This window comes from Scyliorhinus torazame, chromosome 5 (genome assembly GCF_047496885.1).
Source record: "Scyliorhinus torazame isolate Kashiwa2021f chromosome 5, sScyTor2.1, whole genome shotgun sequence".
Taxonomy (NCBI): domain Eukaryota; kingdom Metazoa; phylum Chordata; class Chondrichthyes; order Carcharhiniformes; family Scyliorhinidae; genus Scyliorhinus; species Scyliorhinus torazame.
In genome coordinates this window covers 123,672,895-123,685,050 of record NC_092711.1, presented here as the reverse complement: position 1 = coordinate 123,685,050, position 12,156 = coordinate 123,672,895, and the positions used below count along the sequence as shown (strand labels likewise).

The 12,156-nt window shown below is 45.7% G+C and overlaps 3 non-coding genes across 3 annotated transcripts; all 3 read right to left on the bottom strand.

The window, feature by feature from the left end:
• Positions 1–286: 286 nt before the first annotated feature.
• On the bottom strand, positions 287–359 carry trnav-cac (transfer RNA valine (anticodon CAC)). The gene has a single exon. It is a non-coding gene; the product is annotated as a tRNA-Val (tRNA).
• A 4,126-nt stretch (positions 360–4,485) lies between these two features.
• On the bottom strand, positions 4,486–4,558 carry trnav-cac (transfer RNA valine (anticodon CAC)). The gene has a single exon. It is a non-coding gene; the product is annotated as a tRNA-Val (tRNA).
• Positions 4,559–8,682: 4,124 nt separating this feature from the next.
• trnav-cac (transfer RNA valine (anticodon CAC)) lies at positions 8,683–8,755 on the bottom strand. The gene has a single exon. It is a non-coding gene; the product is annotated as a tRNA-Val (tRNA).
• Between the last annotated feature and the right edge of the window lie 3,401 nt (positions 8,756–12,156).

The window sequence follows — 12,156 nt, the reverse complement described above, 5'->3', positions numbered from 1 at the left end:
TTGCTGCAGCTTCTCATGGTTCGTCTGAGAGGCCATGTCACTTATGACAAGAAGACAGCCGTTTCTTTAAAACCGATGTCTCAACTTAGAAAACAATCAGGAATCGAAATTTACAGACCTGAAGATAAGTTATGTTTTGCTTGAAGTGGAAGTTAAATTGAGAAGGCAGGGCTTTCGAAAATAACCACAACCATACGGGTGCATGCATTTTGCTATTTCTCGGTGATGAAGACCAGTTATGAGATTGCGGCTGTAGTCAGCAACAGACTAACCTGGTAGTACGAGATGTTTCTGTCCGGTTTCGAACCGGGGACTTTTCGCGTGTGAGGCGAATGTGATAACCACTACACTACAGAAACAGCTGGCAATCCACGAACCTGTACAATGTGCAACCTCACTGTGCTGCTGCAGATTCGCATGGTGAGGCTGAGAGGCTAGGCCACTTATTACAAGACGACTGCCTTTTCTCATTTAATCTCTCCTGACTTGCACCCTGTCAGAGCGCTTTCCTGTTGTTCTGTTTGCTCCCACCGGGATTTGACTTGGTTAAAACGTCCGACATTTCTAACCCGTCCCGGTTTTAATGAAAGGTGATGGTGAAAGACGAGCTTTGTTGTCCTGTCGACAAATCCCGCCTGACTCGCTGAGTTGTTCCAGTATCTTCCGCAGATGTTGGATCAACTTTCGATGGCTATAACAGCGTGCTTCTGTGCCAGTTCCGCGGCTCGTTGGTCTAGGAGTATGATTCTCGCTTTGGGTGTCTCGATTGCGAAACTTGCGGGAGGTCCCGGGTTCAAATCCCGGACGAGCCCTTTGATAACGTTTTCTGTTGGTCAGGCGATATGTTTTCTTCATTTCTATGCGGCTCATTCGGCGGGATTCATTCACATTGGGTTTGCTTTGAGAAGCTGAGCTCACACAGCAGGGAACCAATAGGTTCGCGAGACAATCGCGACATTGTCTAAAAGCTTGTCTATGTGTGGACATTCACTTACCTCTATTGACTTATTCCAGTAGATTCAGGCAGCTCTCTGTATGTTTCATTTTATTCAGTTCAACAACATCAGACTGTGTAATCTCTCTTCTCCCTCCACCATCTGTTTATTTCCATCAAGTTATTTTCATTCCTTTCATTGGTACGTTTTACCCTCAGCATTGCCCCCCTCCCCCCAGCCCATACCATCCTACTTGAGCAATCTGATCCCTGTGGCCAATTGTTCGCTGACACACTGCTTACTTTGTTCTGCTATTAACACATTCTGATCTCTTGAGGCGCCACTATCAGCACCTTTGTTAGCCTTGATTAGCCTCATTTACATTCCCTTTTTCTTTCTGTCCGAGACATTTTCGTCATTTTCCACCTATTGCTGACCACTCTATCGAGGCCCAATCGGGCACGCCAACCCCGCCCCATCCACATTAGTCTGAATCTGACCCCATTTCCAGTTCTCCAGCTTTGACAAAGAGTCACCCAGGCCCGGAACGACCGCTGCCATCTCGCTCCACAGAGGCTGTCAGTCCTGCTGAGATTGTCCAGTATGTTCTGTTTTTGTTTCAGAATGAAGCATCTGCAGTAAGTTGCATTTGTCGTTCATTTAGACATGTTTGAGATGGTGAATAAGTATGTTTATCTGCATTTGTAAATGCATGAAATTCTGTTGTGGATGAACTAGCTCCGAATATCCAAAATAAGAAGGTCCTTTTCTTCTCATTGCCTGTCGAAAATTCAGTGCTTGTGACTTAATGTGGAATTTATTTTAGTGGCTCATGAGAGACTAAACCTCATAATCCTCGAACATACGAGATGGGGGAACAAAAGTACTTTGTGCAAACATTCCTCACACAACATGAGAAGCACTTGATGTTTCTACCCGGTATGGCCTCAGGGACCTTTCGCATGTTAGGGGAATGTGCTAACCACTACACTACAGAAACCGCTGGCGGTGCAGTAATCAATGAACTTGTGCAATGTTCAACCACACTGTGTTGCTGCAGATTCTCATGGTTCGTCTGAGAGGCCATGTCACTTATTACAAGAAGACAGCCGTTTCTTTAAAACCGATGTCTCAACTTATAAAACAATCAGGAATCGAACTTTACAGACCTGAAGATAAGTTATGCTTGAAGTGGAAGTTAAATTGAGAAGGCAGGGCTTTCGAAAATAACCACAACCATATGGGTGCATGCATTTTGCTATTCCTCGTTGATGAAGACCAGTTACGAGATTGCGGCAATAGTCAGCAACAGACTAAACTGGAAGTACGAGAAGTTTCTGCTCGGTTTCGAACTTTTCGCGTGTTAGCCGAATGTGATAACCACTACACTACAGAAACAGCTGGCAATCAACGGACGTGTACAATGTGCAACCTCTCTGTGTTGCTGCAGATTCGCATGGTGAGGCTGAGAGGCCAGGCCACTTATTACAAGACGACTGCTCTTTCTTTCAAAAACAGATGTTTCAACATATAAAACCACAAGATATAGAAATTAGATCGAACTTAACATGATCTGCGTTAACTTCACAGGGACGTGACCCATCTAATCCACAGAGCCAAAGTGGAGAATTGAACTGACTGGAGAGCTGCATCTTAACGCTGACCTCCCGGACCTCGGCCTCCTGAAATGTTCCAAAGAAGCTCAACAAACACTCGAGGAACAGCAGCGCATCTTTCCACTGGGCTCAATACAGCTTGCACTCTCATAGTGTGTGCAACAGTCTCACACTATAAATGCTGCCCCCATTCTGTGTGTACTTCCATCGCAGATTTGGGTTTGAATCTTGTTTCCACTTCTTCTTTGTATCCGGGCGGTAGTTGTTGAGAGCTGGCACAGACACAGCGGCTAGAATGGCCTCATACTGTGGTGTAATTATCCTCTCATTCGATGCTCACCTCACTCTGTGGCCAGGGAACCCTAGGCCTTTTCTCATTTAATCTCTCCTGACTTGCACCCTGTCAGAGCGCTTTCCTGTTGTTCTGTTTGCTCCCACCAGGATTTGACTTGGTTAAAACGTCCGACATTTCTAACCCGCCCCGGTTTAAATGAAAGGTGATGGTGAAAGACGAGCTTTGTTGTCCTGTCGACAAATCCCGCCTGACTCGCTGAGTTGTTCCAGTATTTTCCGCAGATGTTAGATCGACTTTCGATGGCAATAACAGCGTGCTTCTGTTACGTTCCCGGGGCTCGTTGGTCTAGGGGTATGACATTCACTTACCTCTATTGACTAATTCCAGTTGATTCAGGCAGCTCTCTGTATGTTTCATTTTATTCAGTTCAACAACATCAGACTGTGTAATCTCTCTTCTACCTCCACCATCTGTTTATTTCCATCAAGTTATTTTCATTCCTTTCATTGGTATGTTTTACCCTCAGCATTGCCCCCCTCCCCCCAGCCCATACCATCCTACTTGAGCAACCCTGTCGCCAATTGTTCGCTGACACACTGCTTACTTTGTTCTGCTATTAACACATTCTGATCTCTTGAGGCGCCACTATCAGCACCTTTGTTAGCCTTGATTAGCCTCATTTACATTCCCTTTTTCTTTCTGTCCGAGACATTTTCGTCATTTTCCACCTATTGCTGACCACTCTATCAAGGCCCAATAGGGCACGCCAACCCCGCCCCATCCACATTAGTCTGAATCTGACCCCATTTCCAGTTCTCCAGCTTTGACAAAGAGTCACCCAGGCCCGGAACGACCGCTGCCATCTCGCTCCACAGAGGCCGTCAGTCCTGCTGAGATTGTCCAGTATGTTCTGTTTTTGTTTCAGAATGAAGCATCCGCAGTAAGTTACATATGTCGTTTATTTAGACATGTTTGAGATGGTGAATAAGTATGTTTATCTGCATTTGTAAATGCATGAAATTCTGTTGTGGATGAACTAGCTCCGAATATCCAAAATAGGAAGGTCCTTTCCTTCTCTTTGCCTGTCGATAATTCAGTGCTTGTGACTTAATGTGGAATTTATTTTAGTGGCTCATGAGAGACTAAACCTCATAATCCTCGAACATACGAGATGGGGGAACAAAAGTACTTTGTGCAAACATTCCTCACACAACATGAGAAGCACTTGATGTTTCTACCCGGTATGGCCCCGGGGACCTTTCGCATGTTAGGGGAATGTGCTAACCACTACACTACAGAAACCGCTGGCGGTGCAGTAATCAATGGACTTATGCAATGTTCAACCTCACTGTGTTGCTGCAGCTTCTCATGGTTCGTCTGAGAGGCCATGTCACTTATGACAAGAAGACAGCCGTTTCTTTAAAACCGATGTCTCAACTTAGAAAACAATCAGGAATCGAAATTTACAGACCTGAAGATAAGTTATGTTTTGCTTGAAGTGGAAGTTAAATTGAGAAGGCAGGGCTTTCGAAAATAACCACAACCATACGGGTGCATGCATTTTGCTATTTTTCGGTGGTGAAGACCAGTTATGAGATTGCGGCAAAAGTCAGCAACAGAACAACCTGGTAGCCCGAGATGTTTCTGCCCGGTTTCGAACCGGGGACCTTTCGCGTGTGAGGCGAATGCGATAACCACTACACTACAGAAACAGCTGGCAATCCACGGACGTGTACAATGTGCAACCTCACTGTGCTGCTGCAGATTCGCATGGTGAGGCTGAGAGGCTAGGCCACTTATTACAAGACGACTGCCTTTTCTCATTTAATCACTCCTGACTTGCACCCTGTCAGAGCGCTTTCCTGTTGTTCTGTTTGCTCCCACCGGGATTTGACTTGGTTAAAACGTCCGACATTTCTAACCCGTCCCGGTTTTAATGAAAGGTGATGGTGAAAGACGAGCTTTGTTGTCCTGTCGACAAATCCCGCCTGACTCGCTGAGTTGTTCCAGTATCTTCCGCAGATGTTGGATCAACTTTCGATGGCTATAACAGCGTGCTTCTGTGCCAGTTCCGCGGCTCGTTGGTCTAGGAGTATGATTCTCGCTTTGGGTGTCTCGATTGCGAAACTTGCGGGAGGTCCCGGGTTCAAATCCCGGACGAGCCCTTTGATAACGTTTTCTGTTGGTCAGGCGATATGTTTTCTTCATTTCTATGCGGCTCATTCGGCGGGATTCATTCACATTGGGTTTGCTTTGAGAAGCTGAGCTCACACAGCAGGGAACCAATAGGTTCGCGAGACAATCGCGACATTGTCTAAAAGCTTGTCTATGTGTGGACATTCACTTACCTCTATTGACTTATTCCAGTAGATTCAGGCAGCTCTCTGTATGTTTCATTTTATTCAGTTCAACAACATCAGACTGTGTAATCTCTCTTCTCCCTCCACCATCTGTTTATTTCCATCAAGTTATTTTCATTCCTTCCATTGGTATGTTTTACCCTCAGCATTGCCCCCCTCCCCCCAGCCCATACCATCCTACTTGAGCAATCTGATCCCTGTGGCCAATTGTTCGCTGACACACTGCTTACTTTGTTCTGCTATTAACACATTCTGATCTCTTGAGGCGCCACTATCAGCACCTTTGTTAGCCTTGATTAGCCTCATTTACATTCCCTTTTTCTTTCTGTCCGAGACATTTTCGTCATTTTCCACCTATTGCTGACCACTCTATCGAGGCCCAATCGGGCACGCCAACCCCGCCCCATCCACATTAGACTGAATCTGACCCCATTTCCAGTTCTCCAGCTTTGACAAAGAGTCACCCAGGCCCGGAACGACCGCTGCCATCTCGCTCCACAGAGGCTGTCAGTCCTGCTGAGATTGTCCAGTATGTTCTGTTTTTGTTTCAGAATGAAGCATCCGCATAAGTTGCATTTGTCGTTCATTTAGACATGTTTGAGATGGTGAATAAGTATGTTTATCTGCATTTGTAAATGCATGAAATTCTGTTGTGGATGAACTAGCTCCGAATGTCCAAAATAAGAAGGTCCTTTTCTTCTCATTGCCTGTCGAAAATTCAGTGCTTGTGACTTAATGTGGAATTTATTTTAGTGGCTCATGAGAGACTAAACCTCATAATCCTCGAACATACGAGATGGGGGAACAAAAGTACTTTGTGCAAACATTCCTCACACAACATGAGAAGCACTTGATGTTTCTACCCGGTATGGCCTCGGGGACCTTTCCCATGTTAGGGGAATGTGCTAACCACTACACTACAGAAACCGCTGGCGGTGCAGTAATCAATGGACTTGTGCAATGTTCAACCTCACTGTGTTGCTGCAGATTCTCATGGTTCGTCTGAGAGGCCATGTCACTTATTACAAGAAGACAGCCGTTTCTTTAAAACCGATGTCTCAACTTATAAAACAATCAGGAATCGAACTTTACAGACCTGAAGATAAGTTATGCTTGAAGTGGAAGTTAAATTGAGAAGGCAGGGCTTTCGAAAATAACCACAACCATACGGGTGCATGCATTTTGCTATTCCTCGTTGATGAAGACCAGTTACGAGATTGCGGCAATAGTCAGCAACAGACTAAACTGGAAGTACGAGAAGTTTCTGCTCGGTTTCGAACTTTTCGCGTGTTAGGCGAATGTGATAACCACTACACTACAGAAACAGCTGGCAATCAACGGACGTGTACAATGTGCAACCTCTCTGTGTTGCTGCAGATTCGCATGGTGAGGCTGAGAGGCCAGGCCACTTATTACAAGACGACTGCTGTTTCTTTCAAAAACAGATGTTTCAACATATAAAACCACAAGATGTAGACATTAGATCGAACTTAACATGATCTGCGTTAACTTCACAGGGACGTGACCCATCTAATCCACAGAGCCAAAGTGGAGAATTGAACTGACTGGAGAGCTGCATCTTAACGCTGACCTCCCGGACCTCGGCCTCCTGAAATGTTCCAAAGAAGCTCAACAAACACTCGAGGACCAGCAGCGCATCTTTCCACTGGGCTCAATACAGCTTGCACACTCATAGTGTGTGCAACAGTCTCACACTGCAAATGCTGCCCCCATTCTGTGTGTACTTCCATCGCAGATTTGGGTTTGAATCTTGTTTCCACTTCTTCTTTGTATCCGGGCGGTAGTTGTTGAGAGCTGGCACAGACACAGCGGCTAGAATGGCCTCATACTGTGGTGTAATTATCCTCTCATTCGATGCTCACCTCACTCTGTGGCCAGGGAACCCTAGGCCTTTTCTCATTTAATCTCTCCTGACTTGCACCCTGTCAGAGCGCTTTCCTGTTGTTCTGTTTGCTCCCACCAGGATTTCACTTGGTTAAAACGTCCGACATTTCTAACCCGCCCCGGTTTAAATGAAAGGTGATGGTGAAAGACGAGCTTTGTTGTCCTGTCGACAAATCCCGCCTGACTCGCTGAGTTGTTCCAGTATTTTCCGCAGATGTTAGATCGACTTTCGATGGCAATAACAGCGTGCTTCTGTTACGTTCCCGGGGCTCGTTGGTCTAGGGTATGACATTCACTTACCTCTATTGACTAATTCCAGTTGATTCAGGCAGCCCTCTGTATATTTCATTTTATTCAGTTCAACAACATCAGACTGTGGAATCTCTCTTCTCCCTCCACCATCTGTTTATTTCCATCAAGTTATTTTCATTCCTTTCATTGGTATGTTTTACCCTCAGCATTGCCCCCCTCCCCCCAGCCCATACCATCCTACTTGAGCAACCCTGTCGCCAATTGTTCGCTGACACACTGCTTACTTTGTTCTGCTATTAACACATTCTGATGTCTTGAGGCGCCACTATCAGCACCTTTGTTAGCCTTGATTAGCCTCATTTACATTCCCTTTTTCTTTCTGTCCGAGACATTTTCGTCATTTTCCACCTATTGCTGACCACTCTATCGAGGTCCAATAGGGCACGCCAACCCCGCCCCATCCACATTAGTCTGAATCTGACCCCATTTCCAGTTCTCCAGCTTTGACAAAGAGTCACCCAGGCCCGGAACGACCGCTGCCATCTCGCTCCACAGAGGCTGTCAGTCCTGCTGAGATTGTCCAGTATGTTCTGTTTTTGTTTCAGAATGAAGCATCCGCAGTAAGTTGCATTTGTCGTTTATTTAGACATGTTTGAGATGGTGAATAAGTATGTTTATCTGCATTTGTAAATGCATGAAATTCTGTTGTGGATGAACTAGCTCCGAATATCCAAAATAGGAAGGTCCTTTTCTTCTCATTGCCTGTCGAAAATTCAGTGCTTGTGACTTAATGTGGAATTTATTTTAGTGGCTCATGAGAGGCTAAACCTCATAATCCTCGAACATACGAGATGGGGGAACAAAAGTACTTTGTGCAAACATTCCTCACACAACATGAGAAGCACTTGATGTTTCTACCCGGTATGGCCCCGGGGACCTTTCGCATGTTAGGGGAATGTGCTAACCACTACACTACAGAAACCGCTGGCGGTGCAGTAATCAATGGACTTATGCAATGTTCAACCTCACTGTGTTGCTGCAGCTTCTCATGGTTCGTCTGAGAGGCCATGTCACTTATGACAAGAAGACAGCCGTTTCTTTAAAACCGATGTCTCAACTTAGAAAACAATCAGGAATCGAAATTTACAGACCTGAAGATAAGTTATGTTTTGCTTGAAGTGGAAGTTAAATTGAGAAGGCAGGGCTTTCGAAAATAACCACAACCATACGGGTGCATGCATTTTGCTATTCCTCGGTGATGAAGACCAGTTATGAGATTGCGGCTGTAGTCAGCAACAGACTAACCTGGTAGTACGAGATGTTTCTGCCCGGTTTCGAACCGGGGACCTTTCGCGTGTGAGGCGAATGTGATAACCACTACACTACAGAAACAGCTGGCAATCCACGGACGTGTACAATGTGCAACCTCACTGTGCTGCTGCAGATTCGCATGGTGAGGCTGAGAGGCTAGGCCACTTATTACAAGACGACTGCCTTTTCTCATTTAATCTCTCCTGACTTGCACCCTGTCAGAGCGCTTTCCTGTTGTTCTGTTTGCTCCCACCGGGATTTGACTTGGTTAAAACGTCCGACATTTCTAACCCGTCCCGGTTTTAATGAAAGGTGATGGTGAAAGACGAGCTTTGTTGTCCTGTCGACAAATCCCGCCTGACTCGCTGAGTTGTTCCAGTATCTTCCGCAGATGTTGGATCAACTTTCGATGGCTATAACAGCGTGCTTCTGTGCCAGTTCCGCGGCTTGTTGGTCTAGGAGTATGATTCTCGCTTTGGGTGTCTCGATTGCGAAACTTGCGGGAGGTCCCGGGTTCAAATCCCGGGCGAGCCCTTTGCTAACGTTTTCTGTTGGTCAGGCGATATGTTTTCTTCATTTCTATGCGGCTCATTCGGCGGGATTCATTCACATTGGGTTTGCTTTGAGAAGCTGAGCTCACACAGCAGGGAACCAATAGGTTCGCGAGACAATCGCGACATTGTCTAAAAGCTTGTCTATGTGTGGACATTCACTTACCTCTATTGACTTATTCCAGTAGATTCAGGCAGCTCTCTGTATGTTTCATTTTATTCAGTTCAACAACATCAGACTGTGTAATCTCTCTTCTCCCTCCACCATCTGTTTATTTCCATCAAGTTATTTTCATTCCTTCCATTGGTATGTTTTACCCTCAGCATTGCCCCCCTCCCCCCAGCCCATACCATCCTACTTGAGCAATCTGATCCCTGTGGCCAATTGTTCGCTGACACACTGCTTACTTTGTTCTGCTATTAACACATTCTGATCTCTTGAGGCGCCACTATCAGCACCTTTGTTAGCCTTGATTAGCCTCATTTACATTCCCTTTTTCTTTCTGTCCGAGACATTTTCGTCATTTTCCACCTATTGCTGACCACTCTATCGAGGCCCAATCGGGCACGCCAACCCCGCCCCATCCACATTAGTCTGAATCTGACCCCATTTCCAGTTCTCCAGCTTTGACAAAGAGTCACCCAGGCCCGGAACGACCGCTGCCATCTCGCTCCACAGAGGCTGTCAGTCCTGCTGAGATTGTCCAGTATGTTCTGTTTTTGTTTCAGAATGAAGCATCCGCAGTAAGTTGCATTTGTCGTTCATTTAGACATGTTTGAGATGGTGAATAAGTATGTTTATCTGCATTTGTAAATGCATGAAATTCTGTTGTGGATGAACTAGCTCCGAATATCCAAAATAAGAAGGTCCTTTTCTTCTCATTGCCTGTCGAAAATTCAGTGCTTGTGACTTAATGTGGAATTTATTTTAGTGGCTCATGAGAGACTAAACCTCATAATCCTCGAACATACGAGATGGGGGAACAAAAGTACTTTGTGCAAACATTCCTCACACAACATGAGAAGCACTTGATGTTTCTACCCGGTATGGCCTCGGGGACCTTTCGCATGTTAGGGGAATGTGCTAACCACTACACTACAGAAACCGCTGGCGGTGCAGTAATCAATGGACTTGTGCAATGTTCAACCTCACTGTGTTGCTGCAGATTCTCATGGTTCGTCTGAGAGGCCATGTCACTTAATACAAGAAGACAGCCGTTTCTTTAAAACCGATGTCTCAACTTATAAAACAATCAGGAATCGAACTTTACAGACCTGAAGATAAGTTATGCTTGAAGTGGAAGTTAAATTGAGAAGGCAGGGCTTTCGAAAATAACCACAACCATATGGGTGCATGCATTTTTCTATTCCTCGTTGATGAAGACCAGTTACGAGATTGCGGCAATAGTCAGCAACAGACTAAACTGGAAGTACGAGAAGTTTCTGCTCGGTTTCGAACTTTTCGCGTGTTAGGCGAATGTGATAACCACTACACTACAGAAACAGCTGGCAATCAACGGACGTGTACAATGTGCAACCTCTCTGTGTTGCTGCAGATTCGCATGGTGAGGCTGAGAGGCCAGGCCACTTATTACAAGACGACTGCTGTTTCTTTCAAAAACAGATGTTTCAACATATAAAACCACAAGATATAGAAATTAGATCGAACTTAACATGATCTGCGTTAACTTCACAGGGACGTGACCCATCTAATCCACAGAGCCAAAGTGGAGAATTGAACTGACTGGAGAGCTGCATCTTAACGCTGACCTCACGGACCTCGGCCTCCTGAAATGTTCCAAAGAAGCTCAACAAACACTCGAGGAACAGCAGCGCATCTTTCCACTGGGCTCAATACAGCTTTCACACTCATAGTGTGTGCAACAGTCTCACACTGTAAATGCTGCCCCCATTCTGTGTGTACTTCCATCGCAGATTTGGGTTTGAATCTTGTTTCCACTTCTTCTTTGTATCCGGGCGGTAGTTGTTGAGAGCTGGCACAGACACAGCGGCTAGAATGGCCTCATACTGTGGTGTAATTATTCTCTCATTCGATGCTCACCTCACTCTGTGGCCAGGGAACCCTAGGCCTTTTCTCATTTAATCTCTCCTGACTTGCACCCTGTCAGAGCGCTTTCCTGTTGTTCTGTTTGCTCCCACCAGGATTTGGCTTGGTTAAAACGTCCGACATTTCTAACCTTCCCCGGTTTTAATGAAAGGTGATGGTGAAAGACGAGCTTTGTTGTCCTGTCGACAAATCCCGCCTGACTCGCTGAGTTGTTCCAGTATTTTCCGCAGATGTTAGATCGACTTTCGATGGCAATAACAGCGTGCTTCTGTTACGTTCCCGGGGCTCGTTGGTCTAGGGGTATGACATTCACTTACCTCTATTGACTAATTCCAGTTGATTCAGGCAGCTCTCTGTATGTTTCATTTTATTCAGTTCAACAACATCAGACTGTGTAATCTCTCTTCTACCTCCACCATCTGTTTATTTCCATCAAGTTATTTTCATTCCTTCCATTGGTATGTTTTACCCTCAGCATTGCCCCCCTCCCCCCAGCCCATACCATCCTACTTGAGCAACCCTGTCGCCAATTGTTCGCTGACACACTGCTTACTTTGTTCTGCTATTAACACATTCTGATCTCTTGACGCGCCACTATCAGCACCTTTGTTAGCCTTGATTAGCCTCATTTACATTCCCTTTTTCTTTCTGTCCGAGACATTTTCGTCATTTTCCACCTATTGCTGACCACTCTATCGAGGCCCAATAGGGCACGCCAACCCCGCCCCACCCACATTAGTCTGAATCTGACCCCATTTCCAGTTCTCCAGCTTTGACAAAGAGTCACCCAGGCCCGGAACGACCGCTGCCATCTCGCTCCACAGAGGCTGTCAGTCCTGCTGAGATTGTCCAGTATGTTCTGT